Below are 26,127 nucleotides of genomic sequence, written 5' to 3'. Positions count from 1 at the left end.
TGCATATGGTTCCTTTTAAGTTTGCTATTTTTATCGGGCACTCAACTGAGGTTGAAGTCCAATTTCAGAGTGGTGAGTTCTCAAAAATAAAAGCTGGGGAAAATGATGCGTAAACTAATGTTTCTTTCTAGTTATGGTTCCTCCAAGATTAAAGCTAGTTCCACTTTAAATAAAAGAGTTCAGTCCACATGGACACGGGGGTTGTGGAGCGGGCGATGTGTGTAGAAAGCAAAATAGACAGAAAGAACATAGAAACACAGGAACTGCAGATGCCAGAATGTAGAACAAAACACAAAGTGCAGGAGGAACTCAGGGCGTAAGGCAGCATCTATGAAGGGAATGGAAAGGCGATGTCTTGGAGTGGGACCCTTTTTAAAACTTGGACGAGAACTTCTTTAAGTAGGCATACGTTGGGAAGATTTTGCAGAGGATCAGTAAAATGGAGACACACGGAACTGCAGGCACTGGAATGTGAACAAAACATAAAGTGCTGGAGTACTCAAAAGGTCAGGCAGCATTTGCAAAGGGAATGGACAGATGACTTTTTGGGTTGGAACATTTCTTCACGAAAATAGAAGTTGGATGTTGAAGTTTAGAGAGTTCAGTAGGAGGTGAAATCTCTTGGGAGTCTCTCGTGGATTGCTTTGGTCCGCCATTCACAGAAATGCTTTGGTCCGCCATTCACAAAAATTCACAGATGGAGAAAATCATTGACTCACGAATAATGTTGAAGACTGTAGCAAACACCAGGGATGACAGATGTATTTATGTGAAGGAAGGAACGCACATGCTAGTTTACACCGAAGGTAGATAGAAATGCTGGAGTAATTCAGCGGGACAGACAGGCAGCATCTCTAGAGAGAAGGGATGGGTGTTGTTTTGGGTCGAGACCCTTCTTCAGCCTCTGTATGTATTTATATTGGCCTTTTTCTAGTCACTGGGCAATTTTCATAACACTGACTGGAGTCAGGTCTCAACCCAAAACATCACCCATTCCTTCTCTCCAGAGATGCTGCCTGACCCTGAGTTACTCTGGCATATAGTGTCAATTTTCGAAGGATAGATCAACCATGATTGAATTGCAGAGTAGACTTGATGGTCCGAATGGCCTCGGTCTGCTCCTGTAATGTACAAACGTATGACTTGGATAGGCAACATAATGAAAGACCTGGATAGAAGAGATATCGAGAGGGTGGCGCCAGTGGTGGGAGAGTCTAGAACTAGATGGCACAGCCTCAAACTAAAAGAACACACCTTTAGAATGGAGATGAGGAGGAATTTCTTTAGCCAGAGCTTGGTGAATCTGTGGCATTCATTGTCACAGACGGCAGTAGAGGTCATCATCGGGTACATTTAAAGTGGAGATTGATAGATTCTTGATTAGTAGTGGTGTCAAGGGAAGAAGGCAGGAGAACGTTCAGTTTTTCCATTCTTTTTGCCAAATGAGATAAGCTCACATTTTGTTATATTACATTACAGCTGACAAATTTTACCCATCACGTAACATTTCAGTAACCCTTTGTGGATGCTTTATGTTCTCCTATCTTGCCTTCCGGTTTATTTTTGATTCATCAGCAGATTAGGCCACAATGCAGTCAGTGCTTTCAACCAAATCATTAACATGAAGCGGGGGGAGGGGAGGGTTTATGTAGAAATGACCTACATGCAGGCACGGAAATCGCTATCAAAATATGGAGGGGACCGGGGGACGGGGGACACAATATTTTGACGGCCGCACACGCATGTGCACACTCACACATACATGCGTGAGGCTTCGGAGGCTCAATCCAGCGTTAAATGCAGTTCAACTCTGCCTGTCTCACCCGGTTAACCTACAGCCCTGCCTGGACTGACGGGACACCAGCGCTGCTTCTCCGTGCTGGCTGTAAACCTAGGCCATATTTCACGCAAGCCCAGGCAGGGCTGTAGCTTAACCTGGCGAGACTGGCAGAGTTGAGCTTGGTTTAGCGCTGCTTCTCTGCGCTGGCTGTGGGCCTGGGGGCACAGCTCCCGTCTGACTCCCGACATCTCTGGCCACCCCCGGGCGTGAGGGGGTGGGGACGGGACAGCGCTGGAGAAACTTGATGGAACCTGGCTGCGGATGAGGCACAGGTATGTGCCGAGAGTGTTTTGACACGTCTCCCTCCTCCAATCACCGCACTCTATCCTCAGTCCCACCCGCCCCCCTACTCCTCCCTCCTCCAATGATTACGCTGAATGATCATCTCCCTGTTGTGTCCTGGTGTCACCACTAGAGGGCTCTGGCTCGAAATGAATGTTTCCTCAGGGAGGGTCCCTGGGGGATCTGCAGGGCTTTAGCAGCAGCCATGTTTTTTTTTGTTTTGTTTATTTTATTAGAAGTTAATACAGCACAAAACAGTACAGTGGAACCTAATTTTAGGTGCCAACTATGTAATACGGTAATCCATTCTATGTACAACCTCTAGTTTTATGTTATAAGAAGGAAGTAAGCAGGACAAGAAAAAGAAAACAATAGAAAGGGGAAAAAGTGGAAACATAGATGGTAGAGAGTAGAAAAACGTGAAGTGTGTATATAAAAAATAAAAAAAGGAAGAGAGAAAGTGGAAAGTAGAAATAGAAGAGAAGGCCCCTTAAAAGAGAATTTTTCAAATCTGTATTCGGAGATGTAGATCTATCCGCGTCATGAACTGAAATCAGCAATCTTTACGGTACCGCTGCATCACATGATTCCAAAAAGTCGATGAAAGGAGACCAACTCCTTAAGAATTGGTCATATTTATCTATTAGTCGGAGTCTCATTTCTTCAAGGCGTGCTATGTCCATCATATTCCTAATCCACATTTTAACAGTTGGTGTGGTTGTATTTTTCCAAATTTTAAGTATCAATTTCTTTCCAATTATTAACCCATAATTAAAAAAAACATTTTGATCTTTATTTAAATTTGTATCTTCTCCTATTATTCCAAATATAATCCATTCCGTTTTGGGTTGAGCCATGTTTTGCTTGTAATAAATACACCGGGTTCTGGACACCAAGTGTAGTTTATGAATTATTTAGCCCTGGAAAACAACAGTCCCGTCCCCATTGCTTGCTGGCCGACATCTCTCTCGTCCAATCGGCGCCCTCGATCAGCAGACCCAACCCCACTGTCTCGGGGAAAACGGAGATTTCACCGGGTTTTAAAATCCGGATTACAAAAACTTTGGGGGATGTCCCCCACCTCTCAAAACAGAGGGGGGACATGTCCACCCTGCTCCCCACCCCCCCCCCCCCCCCCCCGGGATTTCCGTCCCTGCCTACATGTCTCATTGATTCTGATTCCTACTCCCTGACTCTCACACTGAAGAAGAGTCTTGACCCTAAACGTCACCTATTCCTTATCTTCAGAGATCCTGCCTGAACCGCTGAGTTACTCCAGCACTTTCTGTCTATTTTCTGATTTTTATTCGTCAGCAATGCTAACATATATTAGCCCCAATACCATGTACTCTGACTTGATCCCCATTCTTGAAGAACTAATAAATCTGCCCAAAACTATTTTGCTATCATAATTGTATTAATATTGGTTTATTATTGTCACAAGTAACAACATGTTTGCTTGATATCTCATCAAACTATACTGTTCATGAATACAATCGATTTATACACGAGGGTGGATATAAAAAGCTGGAGTAACTCAGTGGACAGGCAACATCTCTGGAGAGAAGGGATGGGTGCCGTTTTGGGTCGAGACCCTTCTATACACAAGTACAGGAGTGCTGATAGAAAAATACTAGAGTTCAGAATATAGTGTTACAGCACAATAGTGTTACAGTGAAAGTGCAGATAATAAACGTTCAAGGTCCACAATTAACCTACAAATCTGCACGTCTTCGGAGTGTTGGAGGAAACCGGAGCACTCGGAGAAAATCCACGTGGTCACGGGGAGAGCGTACAAGCTCAAAACAGAAAGCACCCGTAGTCAGGATCGAACCCGGGTCTCTGGTGCTGTAACCAGCAACTCACCACCGTGCTGCCCTCCCGCCTTCACCACGCACTTCTGATTTGCCTTCTATATGACTCTAGACCCAACAATTCCATTGATGTGTATCTGACCCAATGTGTAGGAGAATTGATGACTGTATAGATGAATAATACATTGGTGAAATTCAGCATGAATGGGCCATGCTGATTCTAAAAAAAAGTGCTTGCTTGAATTAAATTCTGAATGTTAATTTATTGAATTTCTAATCAATACCCTTTCATGCATAATCCATACTATAAAATGCTAAGATTTGGATTTTTTTCAATGCACTGGTGCCAGTGTTCAACCTGCTCCTAAGAATTTTTGAAACAAATACTTTTTGCTCGTTACATCAATCAGAGACAGCTCTAAACTTTTCAACTCAAATTTACCCTTCACTCTCGAGGTGATTGCTGAGCATTGATTTTTGTTTCCAGAAGAAATAAGCCCTGTCTTCAGAGTTTAAAATACAAAAATGAACCTTTTGTCAACTTAACAGCACTGTTGGCATTTTCTTTTAATTCAGCCCTTTCTTTCATTTACAGCATAAATCAAAGTGTGGAATAACACCAATCCAGAATGACATGACATTGTAATTATCTGAATCTTTGTCAGTGACTTGCTGTTGTTTGATACACTTCCATGTTCGTCTCTTTACCAATGTCGACCATAATCGATCAACAAACCTCTTGTAACCCACCCTGCCAAACTCTATGATGCCTTTTTGTTGTAAAGCATTTATCACTGAGCACAAGCCAGGCATAAAAGATACATTTGCTTTTTATTTATGTATACGCGCGCGCGCGCACACAAACACAGGCAGACATATATTATATAGTCCATGCCTCGCACCCGTACAATAATATGGTCTCTACAGTTGCATGGAAGAATCTCAGTTTGAGACCCTTAGACATCTGAGACGTCCAGATTTTCCACATGTTATTCCACAGGGGCGATACAGACTAAGGGACTGTGGTACACTGTGAAATCGACAGAAGGATGGAGGGTTGGGTGTTTATGCGTGCTATTTCCATGATATTTATTTTAGTTGTTTATCTTTTAATATTTTATCTTGTATGTATCGTTAGCTTTTAGAAATTTTTGAATGGTGCACTGACTGGCTGACATTTTTAAATTTTGTTGTACATGGTTCATGTTACAATGACAATAAAGAAACTATTCTATTCTATTCTATTCTATTGAAGGCTTTCCATGCGAGCGCTTTCCAGACCTTCTATTGAGCGCTTTTCATTCTCTGAGCTCTGCATCCTCGCTCCCAGGTACTTCAAATCCTCCACTTTCTTGAGAGATGCAGCGCTAATGGTCTTTAGGGGCTCATGGTCACCAACGTTGAACGCCAAGTACTCTGTCTTCTTGGCATGAAGGTGGACGCCCACTTTCTCGCACTCCGTCTCGACCCTGCTGAGCAGCTCCTGTGTCTCCCTAATCTGGTCTGACAGCAGGACGATGTCATCAGCGAAGTCAAGGTCTGACAAGTTGACTGGCCCGATTCTTCTCAAACGCCTTGGGGTGATTGTAAATCCGAGGTCCTCATGTTCCTTGAGCGCCTGCCTCATGGCATAATCAAGGACAATGACAAAGAGAAAGGGTGCCAGCGTGTCTCCCTGTAAGACCCCCGCGAGGATCTCGAACCCTTTGCTCTCACCATCCCGGAGACAACCTTGGCCGTGGTGCCCAGGTACATATCCTAAATTGCTCCAAGGAGATGAGGAGGGATACCAGAAGTCTTCAAAATCCTCATCATTTATCATCGATGAATTGAGTCAAACGCCTTCTTGAAGTCTGTGAAGGTTAGGACAGCCTGCAGGTTTATATACTTCACCTCGGTCATTCTTCGGAGGGCAAAGATCTGTGTGACCGTGTTCCCCTTCTCTCTGAAGCCGTTCTGATTGTAATGTAGCTTCGGGCGGATAGTAGTCCTAATCCGGTTGAGAATCAAGTAGTCGTAGACCTTGGCCAAGACACATGTCAGGCTGATGCCACGATCTCGTCATTCTTGTCAGTCTTGTTCAGGCTCCCAGATTTGGGGACTGGAATGATGTTGGATCATGGCCACTGTGTTGGCTTGTCATTCATCATTAGCACTGTGTTGCAGAACCTGAGCATGATGGCGTGAAGCTCACAGTTTTCAACACCCCTGGAGGGATGTTATCAGGGCTTGGACTCTACCCTTGCTTAAGTGAGGTCTTCACTTTTCACAGCTCCTCCATGGTGAAGGGGCCGTCGTGAATCTGTACATCCATGAGGACAGTCTCGATCTCCTCATCTTCCTCAGTGACAGATCGAGGTGACCCAAGCAGGTTTTTGAAGTGTGTGAACCACTAGCTGATTTGGTCCTCTGGAGAGTTCCCATTGACTTGTTGGCAGTGTTAGCTGTGAGGAGGATGCTAGGAGACTGCAAGGTGACTTGGATAGGCTGGGTGAGTGGGCAAATGTTTGGCAGATGCAGTATAATGTGGATAAATGTGTTATCCATTTTGGTGGCAAAAACGGGAAAGCAGACTATTATCTAAATGGTGGCCGATTGGGAAAGGGGGAGATGCAGTGAGACCTGGGTGTCATGGTACACCAGTCATTGAAGGTAGGCATGCAGGTGCAGCAGGCAGTAAAGAAAGCGAATGGTATGTTAGCTTTATTGCAAAAGGATTTGTGTATAGGAGCAGGGAGGTTCTACTGCAGTTGTACAGGGTCTAGGTGAGACCACACCTGGAGTATTGCGTACAGTTTTGGTCTCCAAATCTAAGGAAGGACATTATTGCCATAGAGGGAGTGCAGAGAAGGTTCACCAGACTGATTCCTGGGATGTCAGGACTGTCTTATGAAGAAAGACTGGATAGACTTGGTTTATACTCTCTAGAATTTAGGAGATTGAGAGGGGATATTATAGAAACTTACAAAATTCTTAAGGGGTTGGACAGGCTAGATGCAGGAAGATTGTTCCCGATGTTAGGGAAGTCCAGGACAAGGGGTCACAGCTTAAGGATAAGGGGGAAATCCTTTAAAACCGAGATGAGAAGAACTTTTTTCACACAGAGAGAGTGGTGAATCTGTGGAATTCTCTACCATAGAAGGTAGTTGAGGCCACATTTCATTGGCTATATTTAAGAGAGAGTTAGATGTGGCCCTTGTGGCTAAGGGGATCAGGGGGTATGGAGAGATGGCAGGTACGGGATACTGAGTTGGATGATCAGCCATGATCATATTGAATGGCGGTGCAGGCTCGAAGGGCCGAATGGCCTACTCCTGCACCTAATTTCTATGTTTCTATGTTTCTATGACTTGACCTGACTTTGCCTTCTTCCTGCCACTGAACACATTAATGATTCTCCATGCCTCGCTATACTGCTTGCCATTGTTGGCTGCCTCTACTTCCTCTATCATTCTCGCAACCTCCTCCTCCACCTTCAGCTTGTCGTACACCTCAAAGAGTTGGGATTTGGCCGCCTTCAGGCCCTCCTTGAGCTGCTCCATCCTGCTCCTAGTGTCGGCCTCTTGGCATTCAACAACTAATTTCCGTGCTGCAACAACAACTTCCAGTGCTCAGAGTTGTGACTTCTCTTCACACGCTTCACTTTGGGTAGACTGTTCATTGCTTCAGAGTTGGCCTCTATGAACCTTTCTTCGCGAGCCGTAGCATTTTCCCTCGCCTCAGCTCCTCTCCTTTCCTCTCCTCCTCCTCCTCTTCTCACTTCTCATCCTCCAGCATCTGGAAGCGGTTCACCACCTGCACTGTGTAATGGGCCTGTAGATCTGGTCGAGAGGAAAACAGCTTCCAGTCCACTTTTTGCTTGAGGCTGTAGACTTAGGCTGCCTCAGGCGAAGCCTCACTCGTATTGTCACCACTCGGTGATGTGAGCTCACGCCACAAGAGCGCTGTACCCTTCAGCATCCATGACACTGTTGCTCCATTTGTGTAGCACCAGGATGTAACCTAGCTGGCACCTTTCTTCTGTGCACCGGTCCTGATATATCCACAGCTTTCCTCGTCATTTCTTGAACATGATGTTGGCTGCTAGGAGACCATACTCCTGGAGAAAGCTGGCTAGGTGTTGACCATTCTGGTTAGTGTCACCAGTGTGATAGAAGTAACAGGCATCCTCCGATCCGAGGCGGGAATTGAAGTCCCCAAGCATAGCCATAAAATTACGCGCAGGTACTCGCTCGGGGGGAGAGGGAAGTGCAGGGGAGAGATACGGTTTTTTTGCCTTCCATCACAGCGAGGTGGAGATGCGCTGTGATGGATGTCTGTGTAAATTGTGTTGTGTCTTGGGTCTTTTTTTTCTTGTATGTATGACTGCAGAAACAACATTTCACTTGAGCCTCTATGAGGTTCAAGTGACAAATAAATTGTATTGTATTGTATCACAACTTGGAGGACAGAGTAGAATTATTTAACTTTGGCCTCAGGGCTGCTGTTGTGAGGGGAGTAGCATACTATGACAGTGGTGACAGGTTTACCACTAAACTCAGCAATAAGGAATCGAGGACTGACAGAGTGGCCATCCTGTCACGTGCACCTTGCTCTCCGACTCAATAGCAGACCCACTCCTCCCTGAGCAGAGTTGTTTACAGGACCTCCCCACGCTGGCGATGTGATGAGGTCCATGCTACACCTTGACTCTTCACGAATAAAGCGTTGAAAGTTGAAAACATCAATAACTTCTTGCACTAAGGAAGGGGTGCGGCCACTTTAGTCATGAAGTCGGACTGATCCCTCCCTGGGGTGTGCCCAGGGTTTAAGGTCCCGTCATCATGGTGCCCAGATGGGCCAGAACCTCGACCAGCTGCCAAGTTCCTGCGGACATCCGCCGCTGGAAGTAGAGGATTTTGGTGTGTATGCGCTATCATCATTCCTTACAATGCTATGTACGACAGTGATCAAAACGCCTGCTGAAGTGTGGATGGCCGTTAGCTCGCTTGGAGCTCATCTGCCCTTTGACAGGTCTTGTTTTTGACCCTGCTGGGGGTCCATAGCCCCCTCCTCACCTGGCAAACCTGACGGTTTAGTCGCCGACTATCCGCTATCCGATCATAGAGCAGGTAGCACGGAATTACATGGTACCCGTGGCGGGGGGAACTCCCCCCCGACCTGACTTGAGCATTGTCAGATTTTAATAAAGGCCATTTTTATTCATTTTGGTTTCACCATGTAGAAATTACAGTAGTGTTTATACATCGCCCCCCCTCATTTCAAGGCACCATAATGTTTGGGACACAGCAATGTCATGTTAATGAAAGTAGTCATGTTTAATATTTTGTTGCATGTCCTTTGCATGCAATGACTGCTTGAAGTCTGCGATTCATGGACATCACCAGTTGCTGGCTGCCAGGCCTATATTGCAGCAATCTTTAGCTTATGCTTGTTTTGGGGGCTACTCCCCTTCAGTTTTCTCTTCAGCATATATAAGGCAGACTCAATTGGGTTAGGATCGGGTGATTGACTTGGCCACTTAAGAATTAACCATTTTTTAACTTTGAAAAACTCCTTTGTTGTTTTAGCAATATGTTTGGGATCTTTGTCTCACTGCAGCATGAACCGCTGGCCAACGAGTTTTGAGGCATTTGTTTGAACTTGAGCAGATAGGATGTGTCTGGACACTTCAGAATTCATTATGCTACTACCATCAGCAATTGTATCGTCATTGAAGATAAGTGAGCCAGTACTTTCAGCAGCCATACTTGCCCAGGCCATAACACCCCCACCACTGTGTTTCACAGATGAGGTGTGGATATTGGGCAGTTCCTTCTCTCCTCCATACTTTGCTCTTGCCATCACTGTGATAAAAGTTAACCTTTGTCTCATCTGTCCACAAGACCTTTTTCCAGAACTGTGGTTGCTCTTTTAAGTACTTCTTGGTAAACTGTAACCTGGCCATCCTATTTTTGCGGCTAACCAGTGGTTTGCATCTTGCAGTGTAGCCTCTGTATTTCCGTTCATGAAGCCTTCTGCGGAAAGTGGTCATTGACAAATCCACACCTGACTCCTGAAGAGTGTTTCTGATCTGTCGGACAGGTGTTTGGCGATTTTTCTTTATTATAGAGAGAATTATTATGTGCAAATTATTCTTCTAGAGAGAATGTAATCAGCTGTGGAAGGTCTTCCTCGGCCTGCCAGTCCCTTTGCGATTAGTAAGCTCACCAGGACTCTCTTTCTTCTTAATCATGTTCCAAACAGTCGATTTTGGGAAGCCTAAAGTTTGGCTGATGTCTCTAACAGTTTTATTATTGTTTCTCAGACTCATTATGGCTTCTTTGACTTTCATTGGCACAACTTTGGTCCTCATGTTGACAGACAGTAATAAAAGTTACCAAAGGTGATAGAAAGACTGGAGGAAAGACAAGGTGCTGCAAGCTCTCTTATGCTGGCATTAAGGAGGCAATTAAACACACCTAAACAATCGCAAATGCCCATGAAGCCATGTGTCCCAAACATTGAGGTGCCCTGAAATGGAAGGACTATATATAAGCACAGCTGTAGGGTGTTTAATTTTGGGAGCACCAACATGAGTAGAATCTACACAGTGAATGGTAGAGTTATGGGCAGTGTTGTAGGGCTGAGAGATCTTATGGTACAGGTACGTAGTTTGTTGCAAGTGGTGTCACAGGTAGATAGGTTGGTCAAAAAGGCTTTTGGCATATTGGCCTTCATTCGTCAGAGCATTGAGTAGAGAAGTTGGGAGGTCATGTTGTAGTTGTATAAAATGTTGGTGAGGCTGCATTTATAGTATCATGTTCAATTTTGGGCACCGTGCTTTCGGAATGATGTTGTCAAGCTGGAAAGGGTGCAGAGAAGATTTACAAGGATGTTGCCAGGATCGAGGGCAGGAGCTATTGGGAGAGGTTGAACTCTATTCCTTGTAGTGCAGGAGGATGAGGGGTGATCTTATGGTACAAAATCATGAGAGGAATAAATCGGGTAGATGCACATAGGCTCTTGCCCATAGTAGGGGAATTGAGAACCAGAGGACATAGGTTTAAGGTGAGGAGGATAAGATTTATTCGAACCTGAGGGGTACCTTTTTCACCCAGAGGGCGGTGGGTGTATAGATGAGCTGATGGAAGAAATAGTTGAGGCAGATGCTATTGCAACTTTGAAGAAACATGAGACAGGTACATGGATAGGACAGGGTTGGAGGGATAAGGGCCAAATGCAGACAGGTTGGACGAGTGTAGATGGGACCTGTTGGTCGGTGTGGGCAAGTTCAGCTGAAGGTGCTTTTTCTATACTATATGACAATAAGAAAATTTCACGGTGGGCGGACTTTCATGGTCAGTGTATTGGTTTTGCAGGTAGAATCGTTTGAGAAAACTTTTTTAATTGTAATTGAATTCAGTTTTGCAATATACAGTATGTTAGTCTTCCTTTAAAGATTACAAGCTGCCTGTGAGACTTATGAATTGATTCTTTTTTACATTTGACAAATGCTTCAGGAAATATTGTCAGATCCTATTCTATCATGGGGTATAAATATTTCAATGGAGTACTGAGTAGCTTCTGGCTGTGGTGCATAAGTAATCAAAAGTTTGTGTTTAGAGCTGCATAATGTTTTGCGCGGAGCTTGCTGGCAGCATTGGTTAGTGTGAACTTTGCTCCCAAAGTGACCATTTCGTCCCAAGGCTGCAAGATTCCTCTAATCACATTCTGATTCTCTCTGATCCTCTCCCCCCCCCCCCCCCCTCCCCCCCCCCCTCCCCCCTCTCCCTCCCCATCTCCCATCCTCCTCTCGGCATATGGAAACCCAGGTTTCTGCTCCATCAGGATTCAGAAGCGTATACATATATAACACGAAAACAGGCCCTTCAGCATACTGGCTCCATGCCAAGCATCAGGAACTCATTGGCAACTACTGTAATCATACATCAATCCATTTCTTCTATTTTCCTCACATTCCCTTCAACTCCCACAGATTTTCCCTCCCACTCCCACTAAGGGGGTTATTGAGACATGTACTTTAACAACATTTAAAAGGTATTTAGGCTGCCAAATCGATAGGAAATGTTTCGAGGGATGTGGGCCAAATAACGGCATGTAGGATGCATAGACAAGGCATTTAGTTAGCAGGGGCAAGTTGGCCCGAAGGGCCTGTTGTCATGCTGAATAACAGCTGGATATGCTGAATAACTGCTGAATATGATTAAGGACAATTCACTGTGGTCAGTTAACCTACCAACACACTCACGTCTTTGGGGTAGGGGAAGAAACCGGAGCAGCAATAGGAAGGTAGCAGGGAGAACGTGCAGACTCCGCACAGATAGCACGCTATGGTGTTTACTTGGTGCTGCTTTATGCACAGATGCAGCAATCACACAACCCTCACCTCTCACATTTTATTCCATATCTTTATGATTCATTCTTTCAGAGCTTGCTTAGAGCACTGGGCACCCATTAAGACTCTTATTGTTTTGCGATTTGGTCTCCAGTGAAACCAAACCCCAGAGCACATCACAACACAAAAAAGTGTTATATATATATGTGTACTGTGACATCCTTTCTTGCAGCAGCACATCAGGTTTGTAAACACAAGGCAGTCTTTTTATAGTGGTAGGAATATGGATTGAGCTGCCAGAGGAGGTAGCTGAGGCAGGTGCCATCACAGTGTTTCCGAAACATTTGGACATGTACATGGATAGGATGGGATTAGTGGGATATAGGGCCAAACACAGACAGGTGGGTTGGTTGATGTGGGCAAGTTGAGCTGAAGGACCTGTTCCCACACTGCATGACTCTATCTAAAAACTGGCTTGAGTACACTCAGTGACTGTGTCATTGCAGTTGCCTGGGTAGAAAATTCCAAACATTCTTGCGTGAAGAAAGATTTTCACACCTCGGTTCCGAAAGAACGACCATTTACTTTGAGACTGTGACTGCTGTTGCTGGACCACCCCAACATCAACTCCATCGACAAAGTCGGGCCCCGTGGGAATTTTGAAAGTTACTCCATGAGTAAATCAGATACTGTAACAACACTGAAGATGTGATATTGGGCCGTTGGATCTTGCAGTGCTTCCCAATAGCCAAGGGATGTATCAATGATGAGGGCACATTTGCGTTTACAGCGATTCATAATCAATTCCAGATGAGAATTGCCTCTGAGTATCTCTGACAATGGCCAATTCATCCGATGATACAATCTTATCTGTACTCTGCTGATTAAAAATATGTTTGAATACTTACTACTGTCATGGCTCTAATGTTCATTCTCTGCTTTCTCAGGCAGAGATTCAGCTGCCTGCATTATGACCACTCATAGAGTCACACAGCTTGGAAACAGGCCCTTCGGCCCAACTTGCCCATGCCGGCCAATGGGCCCCATCTTCTCTAGTCCCACATTTGGCTTGAATCCCTCCAAATTCTATCCATGTACCTGTCTAAATGTATTTAAAAAGTTGTGATAATACCAGCCTCAACCACCTCCTCTGGCAGCTTGTTCCATACACCCACCACCTTTTGTGTGAAAAAGTTTCCCCTCAGGTTCCTATTAAATCTTATCCCCCTCATCTTAAACCTATGTCCTCTGGTTCTTGATTCTGCTACTCTGGGTAAAAGACTCTGAGCATTTATCCTATCCATTCGTCTTATGATGGCATGTGGTGGTAGAGTTGCTACCTTCCAGCTCCAGAGACCCGGGTTCAATCCTGACAATAGGTGCTGTCTATATAGAGTTTGTACATTTTACCTGAGATTTTTTCCAGGTGCACCAGTTTCCACCCACATTCCAAAGGCGTACTTGTTTGCAGGCTAATTGGCTTCGGTAAAGTACGTAGGATCACATTAGTGAATGGGGATTGCTGGTCGGCAATCTGAAACACCTCTATTAAATCCTTTATCCTCCTGCGCTCCAAGGAATAACTTTATATATGTCTTATTGTGAATAAAGGAACTGTGTAAAGAAACAGAAGAATGTGATGCAAAGGGAAATGGCATTTTGCAGATATACATGGCAGCGGAGGCCTCAATAGGCCTGACTTTGGGAGAACTGGGGATGGGGACTGGACATTGTGCCTTCCCCCACAGTGGTAACCATTGTGAGGGGATGATTTTTTTTTTGTCTGTAATGTGAATATGTTAGTTTGTGTCCAAGATGGCTGTCGGAAGGGAGAGTGGACGCTAGCGCGGTTTAGCTGCCGCTGCTCTCTCTTCACATTGTGTTTTTGATTCTTTGTCTTCGGAGCGAATTCTGTCTTTAATTTGTGTATTGGTGATGTCCTTATTATTTATTTTACTCCGACTATATGTTTTTTCTCTCTTGTTAATTTCTGTAAGGTTGAGACTTTGAAAGGCGCCCGCAATTAAAATTTATTATTATTATTATTAGTACATTCTAGCTAATCCAAGAGGGAGAGTCATGAGTATGTTTAATTGTCACGTACCCGCAATAGAGTTCTTATGTGCAGACCCAAAGTGCTGGAGTAACTCCGTGGGTCAGACTGCATCCCTGGATAACATGGATCGGTGATGTTTCAGGTCGAGACGCCTCCTTCTGACTGATAGTCGGGGGTTGGGGATTGCCTGACCTGCTGAGCCCCTGTCCCACTTAGGCGATTTTTTCGGCAACTACAGGTGACTAGGCTGTTGCCACGTGGTCGCGGGGTGATGCCTGTATGGCCGTGAGTAGTCTCCTCAAGTCGCCTAAATAGTCGTAACGTTTTTCTGGTCGCCGCTGGATTTTTGAAATGTTCAAAACTTTTTGGCGACAGTGGGCTTGACGTAGCTTGTGTTCTCCTGTCGTAGGTGCTGTCGTAGGTTGTCGCCAGGGTGACGCAGGTTGTCGCCAGGTGACGTTGGTTGTCGCCAGGTGACGTTGGTTGTCGCTGACTTCAGTGAATTCCATTGGCGACTACCTACGTCAACCTACGTCGACCTGCGACAGGTACTGGCGACTGAATTGTCCTCAGTTGTCTTTAGTTATTGCCGACAGGGTTGTTGCTTGTCGTAGCGTGTCGCTGGTGGATGTAGGTTGTCTTTGGTTGTCGTAGTTTGTCGCCTGTGTGGTCGTAGGTGGACGTCGTAATGGGTCGCCGGTTGTTGTGAGGCTTGACGTTGACTAGGTGGTAGGTTGCCATAGCTTGTCGTAGACATTGTCGTGGGGAGGGGGGGGTTTCCAGTTGCCGCTTTATCGGGGACCGGCTACGACTATGACAGTTGCCGGCAGTCGCCGAAAAAATCACCTAAGTGGGACAGGCCCTTTACTTCAGCACTATGTTCCAGCATCTACAGTACTTTATTTTTTTTTTACAAATTGGTACTTGCAGCAGCCAGGGAATAATATCATCTGAATCACAAGGTGTTGACTTAGTTGTATCTCTAAACTAAACTAAAACTATAGATGTGCAGGGAATAGGGGGATATTGGTTCTGCGTAGGTAGATAAGAGCCGGTGTAGGAAGGAACTGCTTTCCTCAGGTACGGGGCTCAAAACTGCTCGCAATCCTATACATCCACATCCAATACAGCACATGCTATACCTCTAGATGTTGATATACAGCAAGTTTAGGTTAGTTTAGTTTTGAGACTCAGCATGGAAACAGGCTTGTGTAGGAAAGAACTGCAGGTGCTGGCTTAAATCGATGAACGGCACAAAATGCTGGAGTAATTCAGTGGGACAGGCAGCATCTCTGGATGGAAGGAATGGGTAATGTTTTGGGTTGAGACCCTTCTTCAGGCTGAATTAGGGGAGAGGGAGATACAGAGATAAAAGAGATGATCTTGGCATCATGTTTGACACAAACACTGTGGGTCGAAGGGCCTGCTCTTCCACTGTACTGTTCTATGTCCTATGTTCTAACCTACTAGCACGACTTTGGGATATGGGAGGAAACTGTAGCACCCGGGGGAATCCCATGCAGTTATGGGTAGAATGTGCAAATTTCACACAGAAAGTGGTCAGAAGCAAGGTCAGATCCCCAGAGCTCAGACCATTACATCTCCTTCCTGCATGTTGCTACCTTAAGTGCTTTCAAGTGTGTGTTTTAGTGTTTGATATTTTGTTCTCGATACTGTTAGTTCTTTTAACGCTGTTCGCAGGCCCTGAGTGGTGGTGAGTGTCGGTGAGTTTCTAAGCTCAGGCATTCAGTTTGCAGGGTAGAGGACGGACACTGGGTGGATGAGTGCGGGGCTGGAAATGATGTTTGTCAAAGCCCTAGTGCCGAAACAAGAAGCTGCGGATTCCAGTTTCCAAAAAAACACACACAAAGTGCTGGAGTAACTCCGCGGGTCAGGCAGCAATTCCTGGGGAACATGGTTAGGTCACGTTTAGGGTCTGGACCCTTCTTTAGACCCTCCTGTCAGTTTTTCTGGGTGCAGCCTTGAACAATGAAATGCATCTGCATTTCCTTCTTACACATTTTGTCTGCTCCACTGCAAAATCTCCTCAAGGTATGTCTACTTTGATGAAGTTCTCCTCCTCACTGCTCCCTCTCTGTGACACCTCCTGCTCTCCGACTCTATCTTTCATTCATTGTTCTTTATCTCTCTACATCATCGCCTGTATCTCTTGTTTCCCTTATCCATAACCAGTCTGAAGAAGGGCCTCAACCTGAAATGTCACCTATTCCTTCTCTCTAGAGATGCTGCCTGTCCTGCTGAGTTACTCCAGTTTTTTATGGCTAGCTTCGATGCAATAACGGGCAGGTTCAACAGTAGATAGTCGTACCCAGGGGTGTGCTGGAAGGAGCAGTCTGTTCTATGGCAGTGGGGACGGATAGTTTGAAGGGCTTTCTCACAAGTAATCATAAGTTTTAGGTTTTCACCTCATTATGACGAATCCTGAACGGCCTTGACAGGGTGGACGTGGAGAGGTTAACTCCTCTAACGAGGGATCACAGTTCAAAAATAATGGGTCATCTGTTTAAGTATTTACAGTGAGAGGGGAAATATTTAATTTGAAGTCCTCTACCTTCTTGCCGATGGTAGTAACAAGAAGAGAGCACAGCTGAGTTCTCTGAGCCTGAGGAAAGGTCTCAACCCGAAGCGTCACCTATCCATGTTCTCCAGACATGCCGCCTGATCCGCTGAGTTACTCCAGCAATTTGCGTCAATTTTTGGAAACCAACATCTGCAGTTTCTTGTATCTTCTGTAGTTTAGTTTAGTTTAGAGGGACAGCACTGAAACAGGCCCTTCGGCCCACTGAGCCCCTGCCGACCAGCGATCCCCGTACACTAGCACTATCCTACACAATTTATGATTATTACCGCAGCCAATCAACCTACAAACTTGCACATTTTCTGAGTGTGGGAGGAAACCAAAGCACCCGGAGAAAACCCACGTGGTCTCAGGGAGAATCAACAAACAATGAACGGACACGATCGTTGTCAGGATCAAACCCGGGTCCTGGCGCTGTAAGGCAGCAGCTCTACCGCTGTGCCACCATGCTGACCTGCTCTTTGAAGATATTGCCTCTTTTTGAGGGAGCATTTCCTGTAGATCCCTTTGATGTTGGGGAAGTCAGTACCTATGATGGTTTGAGCAAGACCCCACACTTCCGGCACTGTGAATTCATGCCAGGCCAGTTTCAACAGGGTCTTTGATCATGATATGAAAGTCCAAGAGCCATTGCTCACCAGATAAGGAAATAATCAATTCTTTGAAACAGTAGAAAGAATACATTTTCTCTTAATGGGAGGCAAAGTCTCGGAAGCATGCACATGTGTCAGCAGCACATACTGTATGCTAAGTTATTCCACGACATCTGTTCCAATTGTGTCTCAGTCACTTGTTTACTGTAAGTAAAAGGAATCAATTAAGAGAACATGATTCTGGTGAAAAAGAGAGATGACTTCCTGTCACAGTGGGGCGGCATGGTGACGCAGCAGTAGAGTTGTGGCCTTACAGCACCAGAGACCCAGGTTTGATCCTGCTGATGGCTGCTTTCTATATGGAGTTTGTATGTTTTCCCTGTGACTGAGTTTTCTCTGGGTGCTCTGGTTTCCTCCCACATTACAAAGATGTGCAGGTTGTTAGGTTAATTGGCTTTGGTAAAAATTGTAAATTGTCCCTCGTGTGTAGGATAATGGCAGTGACCCGGTGGGCCGAAGGGCCTGTTTCCGCACTATATCTCTAAAGTGAACTAAAACTAAAACTAAAAGACAACCATCGTAGATCAGATCAACTACTTGCAAAATGACAAAACCCTTCTGATTGATTGAAAGATACAGCATGGAAACAGACCGTTCGGCCAGCCAACTCCATGCTGACCATCGATCACCTGTTTGCTCTAGTTCTATGTTGGCCCACTTTTGCATCCGCTCCCAACACATTAGGGCCAATTTACACAGAGGACAATTAATTTACAAACCCCCACGTCTTTGGGATGGTGGAAACCGGAGCATCTGAAGGAAACCCATGCAGTCACAAGGAGAATGGGCAAACTCCACACAGAGAGCACCCGAGGTCAGGATCGAACCTGGGTCTCTGATGCTGTGAGACAACGGCTCTACCAGCTGTGTCATTGTGACCCTCAATTTTATTTCAGATGTTTTTAAAAACCACTTCAAAGAGGCAAAATTAGACTTTCGCCTGCATCGCTGTTTAAGAAGAAGGCATTAATGATGATGTTAATTATGAGATTATACTGACATCTGGCAAATGCAAATCAGATTTGTATTGTGTCTGCTCAGAAAATCAGTGTGCTAGTGCAACAAAAATCACCATGCTAGACTGGCTGCAAGACTGGCTGCAGAATGCACTCACTGCTTTTTCAACCAGCTTTGGTGTCATCCAACATTTGTCGGCTGGTCTTGAAATGTCATGTATTTCTGGAGCCTCCCAATCCCCGGTGAGAAAGCACACTGACAAACGTGTCTGCAGCAAAACAAAATCTGTGCATTTTCTTAAAATAGACACAAAGTGCTAGATTAACCCAGCAGGTCAGGTAGCATCTCTGGAGGAAAAGGATGGGTGAGGTTTTGGGTCGGGGCCCTTCCTCAGATTGAATGAATGGGGTGGGGGGTGGGAGGGTGAAGATCTGGAGGGCGAGAAAATACCATGACCATTCAAGGCCAACCACAAATGATCTCAGGGTCAGCATGAACTGGTAGGTCCATTGTTGGCTCGTAAAGGTGATATCCCAAGGAAACAAACATGGAGAACTGGTAGAACGACTAGGGTGGAGGAAAGGGGCGGGAGTGGAAGGGAGTCGAAGTAGAAATTACTTAATATTAGAGAATTCAATGTTCATACCGCTGGGTTGTAAGCTAGCCATGCAAAATACGAGGTGTTGTTCCTCCGATTTGTGTATGGCCCCACTCTGCCAATGCAGCAGGCCCACCCAGGTATATTTGAACCAGTCTGAAGAAGGGTCCTGACCCGAAACATCCCCTCTCCACATTCTCCAGAAATGCTGCCTGTCCCGCTGAGTTATTCCAGCAGTTTGTGTCTTATTCATACAAAGATACTCTGCCTTGCACGATTTTGAACCTGGTGGTATTTCATAGAAAATAGAACAACACAGCACAGGAACAAACCCTTCGGCACAAAATGTCTGTGCCGAACATGATGCCAGGTTAAACTAATCTCCTCTGTTTGCATATGATTGATATCTCCATGATATCTGTGCATCTGAAAGTCTCTTAAATATCATATCTTCCTCTAGCACTACCCCTTGGCAAGGCACTTTAATGTATCTTGAATTTACACATGCCATTTATTGAATGATTTAATGGAAAGCACAGTTGAGAACCAAGCCTTTCAGCCCATCCTGTCCACACTGGCCACCTGACTACCCATCTATACTCATCCCATTGACCAGCACTCGGTCTTTAGCCCTGATGTGCCTTGGTGACTCAAGTCCTTGTCCAGAATCAAGTCCTTGTCTGAAGAAGGGTTTCGGCCCGAAACATTGCCTATCTCCTTCGCTCCACAGATGCCGCTGCACCCGCTGAGTTTCTCCAGCATGTTTGTTTACCTTCTGTATTGAATTCTGTATTTACTTTGTGTACTAGTCATGTCTTTACTATTTATTTCATTCCCCTTACATGTTTTTCCTCTACCTGCTAAATTTTTGTAAGGTGTCCTTGAGACTCTTGAAAGGCACCCATAAATAAAATGTATTATTATTATTATTATTATTATTATTATTATTACCTTCGATTTTCCAGCATCTGCAGTTCCTTCTTAAACTCCTTGTCCAGATACTTGTTAATTGTTGTTGAGTTTCTATCTCTTCAGCAGTGCTGTCCAAACTCCAACCACTCTTCAGGTGAAATAATTCTTCCTTCTAAGAGGAACAGACAGAGATTGAAGGCATTAGACCGTGTGCTGGCAAATGGTCAGTGAGGACATGGTGGGCCGAAGGGTTTGCATCTTTAAACTGAACTAAACTAAACTACACTTCAGGGCAAAGACCCTTTGCTGATCAGAACCTTTATTGCTCCAAGGGGAACAACCCCAAACTCTGCATGGACAGCAGCCAAGGTCAGGATCGAACCTGGGTCTCTGGCGCTATGAGGCAGCGACTCTACCCGCTGTGCCACTGTGCCACCTTTTTCTCAACCTTCTCCTTGCATTTTGTGTCCTTCTGATGGAATAGTGGCAGCAATTGTATGCAGTTATGACCATCTTGTGGTTCTTCATGATTGAGTGTTCAGCAAATTGTAATTATGCAAGCTTCTTTTCTTTCAAGATTGAGTTTGTTTTTACATGATAGAAATGGCCAACTGTTTTTCTTTCGTCTTCTTGAGCGTCAGACAACTTTATCTTAACTCTCAGGGGCGATTTGGATAGGGACATATGAGAGGGACCCATCTTTCTATGTTTGTCGTATGAAATAACTTATTTAAAGTGATATCTGCCCAGCTTTGTTTCTTACACAAAAGAATCACGATAACAAACGCAGTATTTTGCACATGAACTACAAGGAACCAGTCTTATCTTTGAGAAAATGTCAGGTTCCACTGTGAATTAGCGACAGGGAAAATTGTGATAAGATTCAGAGGTGAACATGATGTGAATTACAGTATGAATCAAGGGGATAAGTGTTATCTGCTTCCTCGGTAATCTATACTAGGCTGTTTATTTTTTATTCGACTCTTTCTCTAGTGTAGATTTCATTCCAAAGTCACCAGAAACTGCAGATGCTGAAATCTTGAGCAAAAAAACAGGTAGCATATCCAGGACCCACACCACCCTGGCCACGCTCCCATTTCAGAAGGTAGTTGAGGCCAGTTCGTTGGCTATATTTAAGAGGGAGTTACATGTGGCCCTTGTGGCTAAAGGGATCAGGGGATATGGAGAGAAGGCAGGTACAGGATACTGAGTTGGATGATCAGCCATGATCATATTGAATGGCGGTGCAGGCTCGAAGGGCCGAATGGCCTACTCCTGCACCTATTTTCTATGTTTCTATGTTTCACTCCTGCCATCAGGAAGAAGGAACAGGGATCCGAGTTTACAGACTGTAACCTCCAGACTAAGAACTGTGCTGTTGAAACGTGGTGGTGCAGAATGTGGAGTTGTTGCCTTACAGCTCCAGAGATCCCGATTAAGGGTGCTGCCTGTACTGAGTTTTTATGTTTTCTCTGTGACCACGTGGGTTTACCCTGGGTGCTCCTGTTTCTTCCCACACTCTAAAAACGTACAGGTTTGTAGGTTAATTGTTTTTTTGCACACTGTATCCCCAAAGTCTAAACTAAAGAACTTGAAGCCGTCAACCATTTCCACTTCAGCACCTTTGCTCTACTTTGGTTAGTACAAGTGAGATGGGCCAAATGGCTCCATTCTATACAGTTATGATTCATTGAATCCTCGGATAAATTTTGGATTAAAATAACCATTGTATGAATATTCAACCTCATCCTTTAGTTGTGCTATTGTACACAAGGGGGTAGACAAAAGACCATTTGACTGTCAGAAACATTTTCCTGTGCAGATTTGTTATTTTAACACTGGATGGTTTCAAATGTTTGTGAAGCCATCAGAGCAATCAATTCTGATGCAAACGCTTGTTTCTGATCGGTTCACATGTGTGCTTGGTTGACAGAGCTGTTTATTGCTATGAAACCTCCGTGTGGTGATCAATTTGTGGTGAAGGCTTTTTATCTTGGTCAGACCTTTACAAATCAGTGAATTTGACTGAAGCCGGTGAAGAGAAATAGTCGGGGCAGATAACTTTCTCTGTCATCAGAGAAGTTTAATGGAAGAAGTCTCTTACTCTGGTCATAGATTAAGCTTGGACTGTGTAAATGCAGCCCAGACCATCACACAAACCAACCTCCCTTCCATTGACTCCATCCACTGCCTCGGCAAGGCCACCAGCATAATCAAGGACCAGTCTCACCCCTGGTTACTCCCACTTCTCCCCCCTCCCATCAGGTAAGAGGAATCAATTTGAAAAAGCATACCTCCAGATTCAGGGGCAGTTTCTTCCCAGCTGTTATCGGGCAACTGAACCGTCCTCTCACCAACTAGAGAGCAGCCCTGATCTCCCATCTACCTCATTGGAGACCTTCAAACTATCTGTAATCAGACTTTATCTTGCACTAAGCACAACACACTTTATCATGTATCAGTACACTGTATAGTTTATCCACTGACTGGATAGCACGCAACAAAAAAGCTTTTCACAGTACCTCGGTACACATGACAGTAATAAATTAAACTAAATAAACTAAACTCTCCAAGGCTGAAATGTGCTTTTACTCACTCTCGTATTGCTGACATTGCTTATAAATGTTTAAAATATTACATTTTATTTGATGTTAAAAATATATGAAAATGGTAATATATACTTAATTTGAAGTTAAAAAAGCAATCTGCCCTGACTATCTCTCTTCACAGGCTTCAGTCAAATTCATTGTTTTGTCAAGATCTGAGAGGAAAAAAAGCCTTCATCACAAATTGGTCACCACACAGATTGATAGCAATAAGCAACTGTGTCAACCAAAATTAAAAAATGAGAGAAAGTTACAAAGTGTTGTAGTAACTCAGCGGGGGCAGGCAGCATCTTTGGAGCACATGGGTAGGTGATGTTTCAGGTCTGGACCATTCTTCAGACTGATTATTATGGGGAAGGGTGGGGAGAGGGGGGGGGGGGGGGGGGGGGGGGGGCGGAGGCAAAGCCTGGCAAATGCTAGACGGAAGATAGACACACAAAGCTGGAGTAACCCAACAGGTCAGGCAGCATCTCTAGAGAAAAGGAACAGGTGACATAGCACACCGAGACCGTCCAGTTTAGTTTAGATATACACAGCAGAAACAGGCCCTTTGGCCCACTGAGTTTCCGCCACCCAGCGACTCCCACACATTAACACAACTCAACACACACTACGGAAAATGTACACATATCAAGCCAATTAACCTGCAAACCTGTATGGCTTTGGAGTGTGGGAGAAAACCGAAGAACTCGGGGAAAACCCACGCAGTCACAGGGAGAATGTACAAAGTATGTACAGACAGCACCCATAGTCGGGATCGGACCCAGGGCCCTGGCACTTCAAGCTCTGTAAGGCAGCAACTCTATCACTACACCACCTTACCGCCCTTCTCCGGCTTTTTGTGTCTATCTTCAATTTAAATCAGCATCTGCAGTTCTTTCCTGTACATGTGATAGACAGACATGTTGATCTAATAGAGGCATACAAAATCATGAGAGGAATAGATAGGGCAAATGTAGTCTTTACTCCCTACCCCAGTCAATACTCAAAATGGGATCTAACCAAAGTCCACAGAGTTGAGAGTCTGTGGAATTCTTTGCCTCAGCGGGCGGTGGATGCCAATTCACTGGATGTATTCAAAAGCGAATTAGATAGAACTCTTAGGGCTAGCAGAATGAAGGGGTATGGGGAGACAGCAGGAACGGGGTACTGATTGGGGATGATCAGCCATGATCGCATTGAATGGCGGTGCTGGCTCAGTGCCGAATTGCCTACTCCTGTACCTATGTCTATTGTCTATTGTCCATTGTCCTTTCAAGCTGCATCATGGATCCTTTGCCGAACCTGTCCGTGCAGACCAAGTTGTCATTCTGGGCTGGTTCTCTATTGGTTTTTTGGGCAGGCTAATAATTAAAGAAATAAAATGGTTAAATTCTGTTGGAGACACAGTAACTCATAAAAGATTAAACTCATAGACTTCTAAGAAAAGATCACGGGCATTTAAAAACAATCAGTTGTGAAGTCACCATGTTGGTGTTTTCAAAGGTTTAGACAATAGACATAGACAATAGGTGCAGTAGTAGGCCATTCGACCCTTCGAGCCAGCACCACAATTCACTGTGAACATGGTTGATCATCCACAATCAGTTCCTGCCTTCTTCCCATATCCCTTGACTCCACTATTTTTAAAAGCTCTATCTAACTCTCTCTTGAAAGCATCCAGCGAATCGGCCTCCACTGCCTTCTGAGACCGAGAATTCCACAGATTCACGACTCTCTGGGTGAAAAAGATTTTCCTCATCTCCATTATTAATGGCCTACCACTTATTCTTAAACTGTGGCCCCTGGTTCTGGACATCAGGAACAAGTTTCCTGCCTCCAACGTGTCTAATATCTTAATATTATATGTTTCAATAAGATCCCCTCTCATCCTTCTAAATTCCAGTATATACAAGCCCAGTCGCTCCATTCTTTCAACATATGACAGTCCCGTCATCCCAGGAATTACCCTTGTGAACCTACGCAGCACTCCCTCAATAGCAAGAATGTCCTTCCTCAAATTTGGAGACCAAAACTGCACACAATACTCCAGGTGTGGTACCACCAGGGTCCTGTACAACTGCAGAAGGACCTCTGTTCCTATACTCAACTCCTCTTGTTATGAAGGCCAACATGCCATGAACTTTCTTCACTGCCTGCTTTACCTGCATGCTAACTTTCAGTGACTGATGTACAAGGACACCCAGATCTCATTGTTCTTTCCCATTACCTAACGTGACACCATTCAGATTATAATCTGCCTTCCTGTTCTTGCCACCAAAGTGGATAACCTCATATTTATCCACATTAAACTGCATCTGCCATGCTTCTGCACACTCACCCAACCTGTCCAAGTCACCCTGCATCCTCCTCACAGTTCACACTGCCACCCAGCTCTGTGTCATCTGCAAATTTGCTAATGTTACTTTTAATCTCTTCATCTAAATCATTAATGTATATTGTAAATAGCTGCAATCGCAGCACCGAGCCTTGCGGAACCCCACTAGTCACTGCCTGCCATTCTGAAAGGGACTCGTTAATTCCTACTCTTTGTTTCCTGTCTGCCAACCTTTGTTCCCTGTCTACCCCCAATACCATGTCCTCCAATTTTGCCCACTAATCTCCTGTGTGGGTACTTATCAAAAGCTTTCTGCAAGTCCAGGTACACTATATCCACTGGCTTTCCTTTGTCCATTTTCCTAGTTATATCCTCAAAAAAAATCCAGAAAATTAGTCAAGCATGATTTCCCCTTCGTAAATCCATGCTGACTCGGACCGATCCTGTTACTGCTATCCAAATGTGTCGCTATTTCATCTTTTATAATTGATTCCAGCATCTTCCCCAACACCGATGTCAGGCTAACTGGTCTATAATTCCCTGTTTTTTCTCTCCCTCCTTTCTTAAAAAGTGGGATAACATTAGCTACCCTCCAATCCACAGGAACTGATTCTGAATCTTTAGAACATTGGAAAATGATCACCAATGCGTCCACGATTTCTAGAGCCAATTCCTTAAGTACCCTGGGATGCAGACCATCAGGTCCTGGAGATTTATCAGCCTTCAGTCCCATCAGTCTATCCAACAACATTTCCAGCCTAATGTGAATATCCTTCAGTTCCTCTGTCACCTCTGGGATATTGTTTGTGTCTTCCTTAGAGAAGACGGATCCAAAGTACCTGTTCAACTCATCTGCCATTTCCTTGTTCACCATAATAAATTCACCTGATTCTGCCTTCAAGGGACCCACATTTGTCTTAACTATTTTTTTCCTCTTCCCATACCTGTAGAGGCTTTTACTATCCTCATTTATATTCTTGGCTAGCTTATGTTCTTACCTCATCTTTTTTCCCGCATATTGCCTTATTAGTTATCTTCTGTTGCTCTTTTAAAGTTACCCAATCCTCTGGCTTCCCGTTCATCTTTGCTATGTTATACTTCTTCTCTTTTATTTGTAACTGTCCTTGACTTCCCTTGTCAGCCACAGTCGCCCCT

The 26,127-nt window shown here is 44.7% G+C and overlaps 1 protein-coding gene across 2 annotated transcripts in view; it reads left to right on the top strand.

The window, feature by feature from the left end:
- Positions 1-26,127, top strand: part of ccser1 (coiled-coil serine-rich protein 1) — a 1,187,217-nt gene that overhangs the window by 501,201 nt on the left and 659,889 nt on the right. The window lies entirely within an intron of this gene.

Source organism: Leucoraja erinacea, chromosome 1 (assembly GCF_028641065.1).
Source record: "Leucoraja erinacea ecotype New England chromosome 1, Leri_hhj_1, whole genome shotgun sequence".
Classification (NCBI taxonomy): domain Eukaryota; kingdom Metazoa; phylum Chordata; class Chondrichthyes; order Rajiformes; family Rajidae; genus Leucoraja; species Leucoraja erinaceus.
This window is presented reverse-complemented; position numbering and strand designations above follow the sequence as displayed.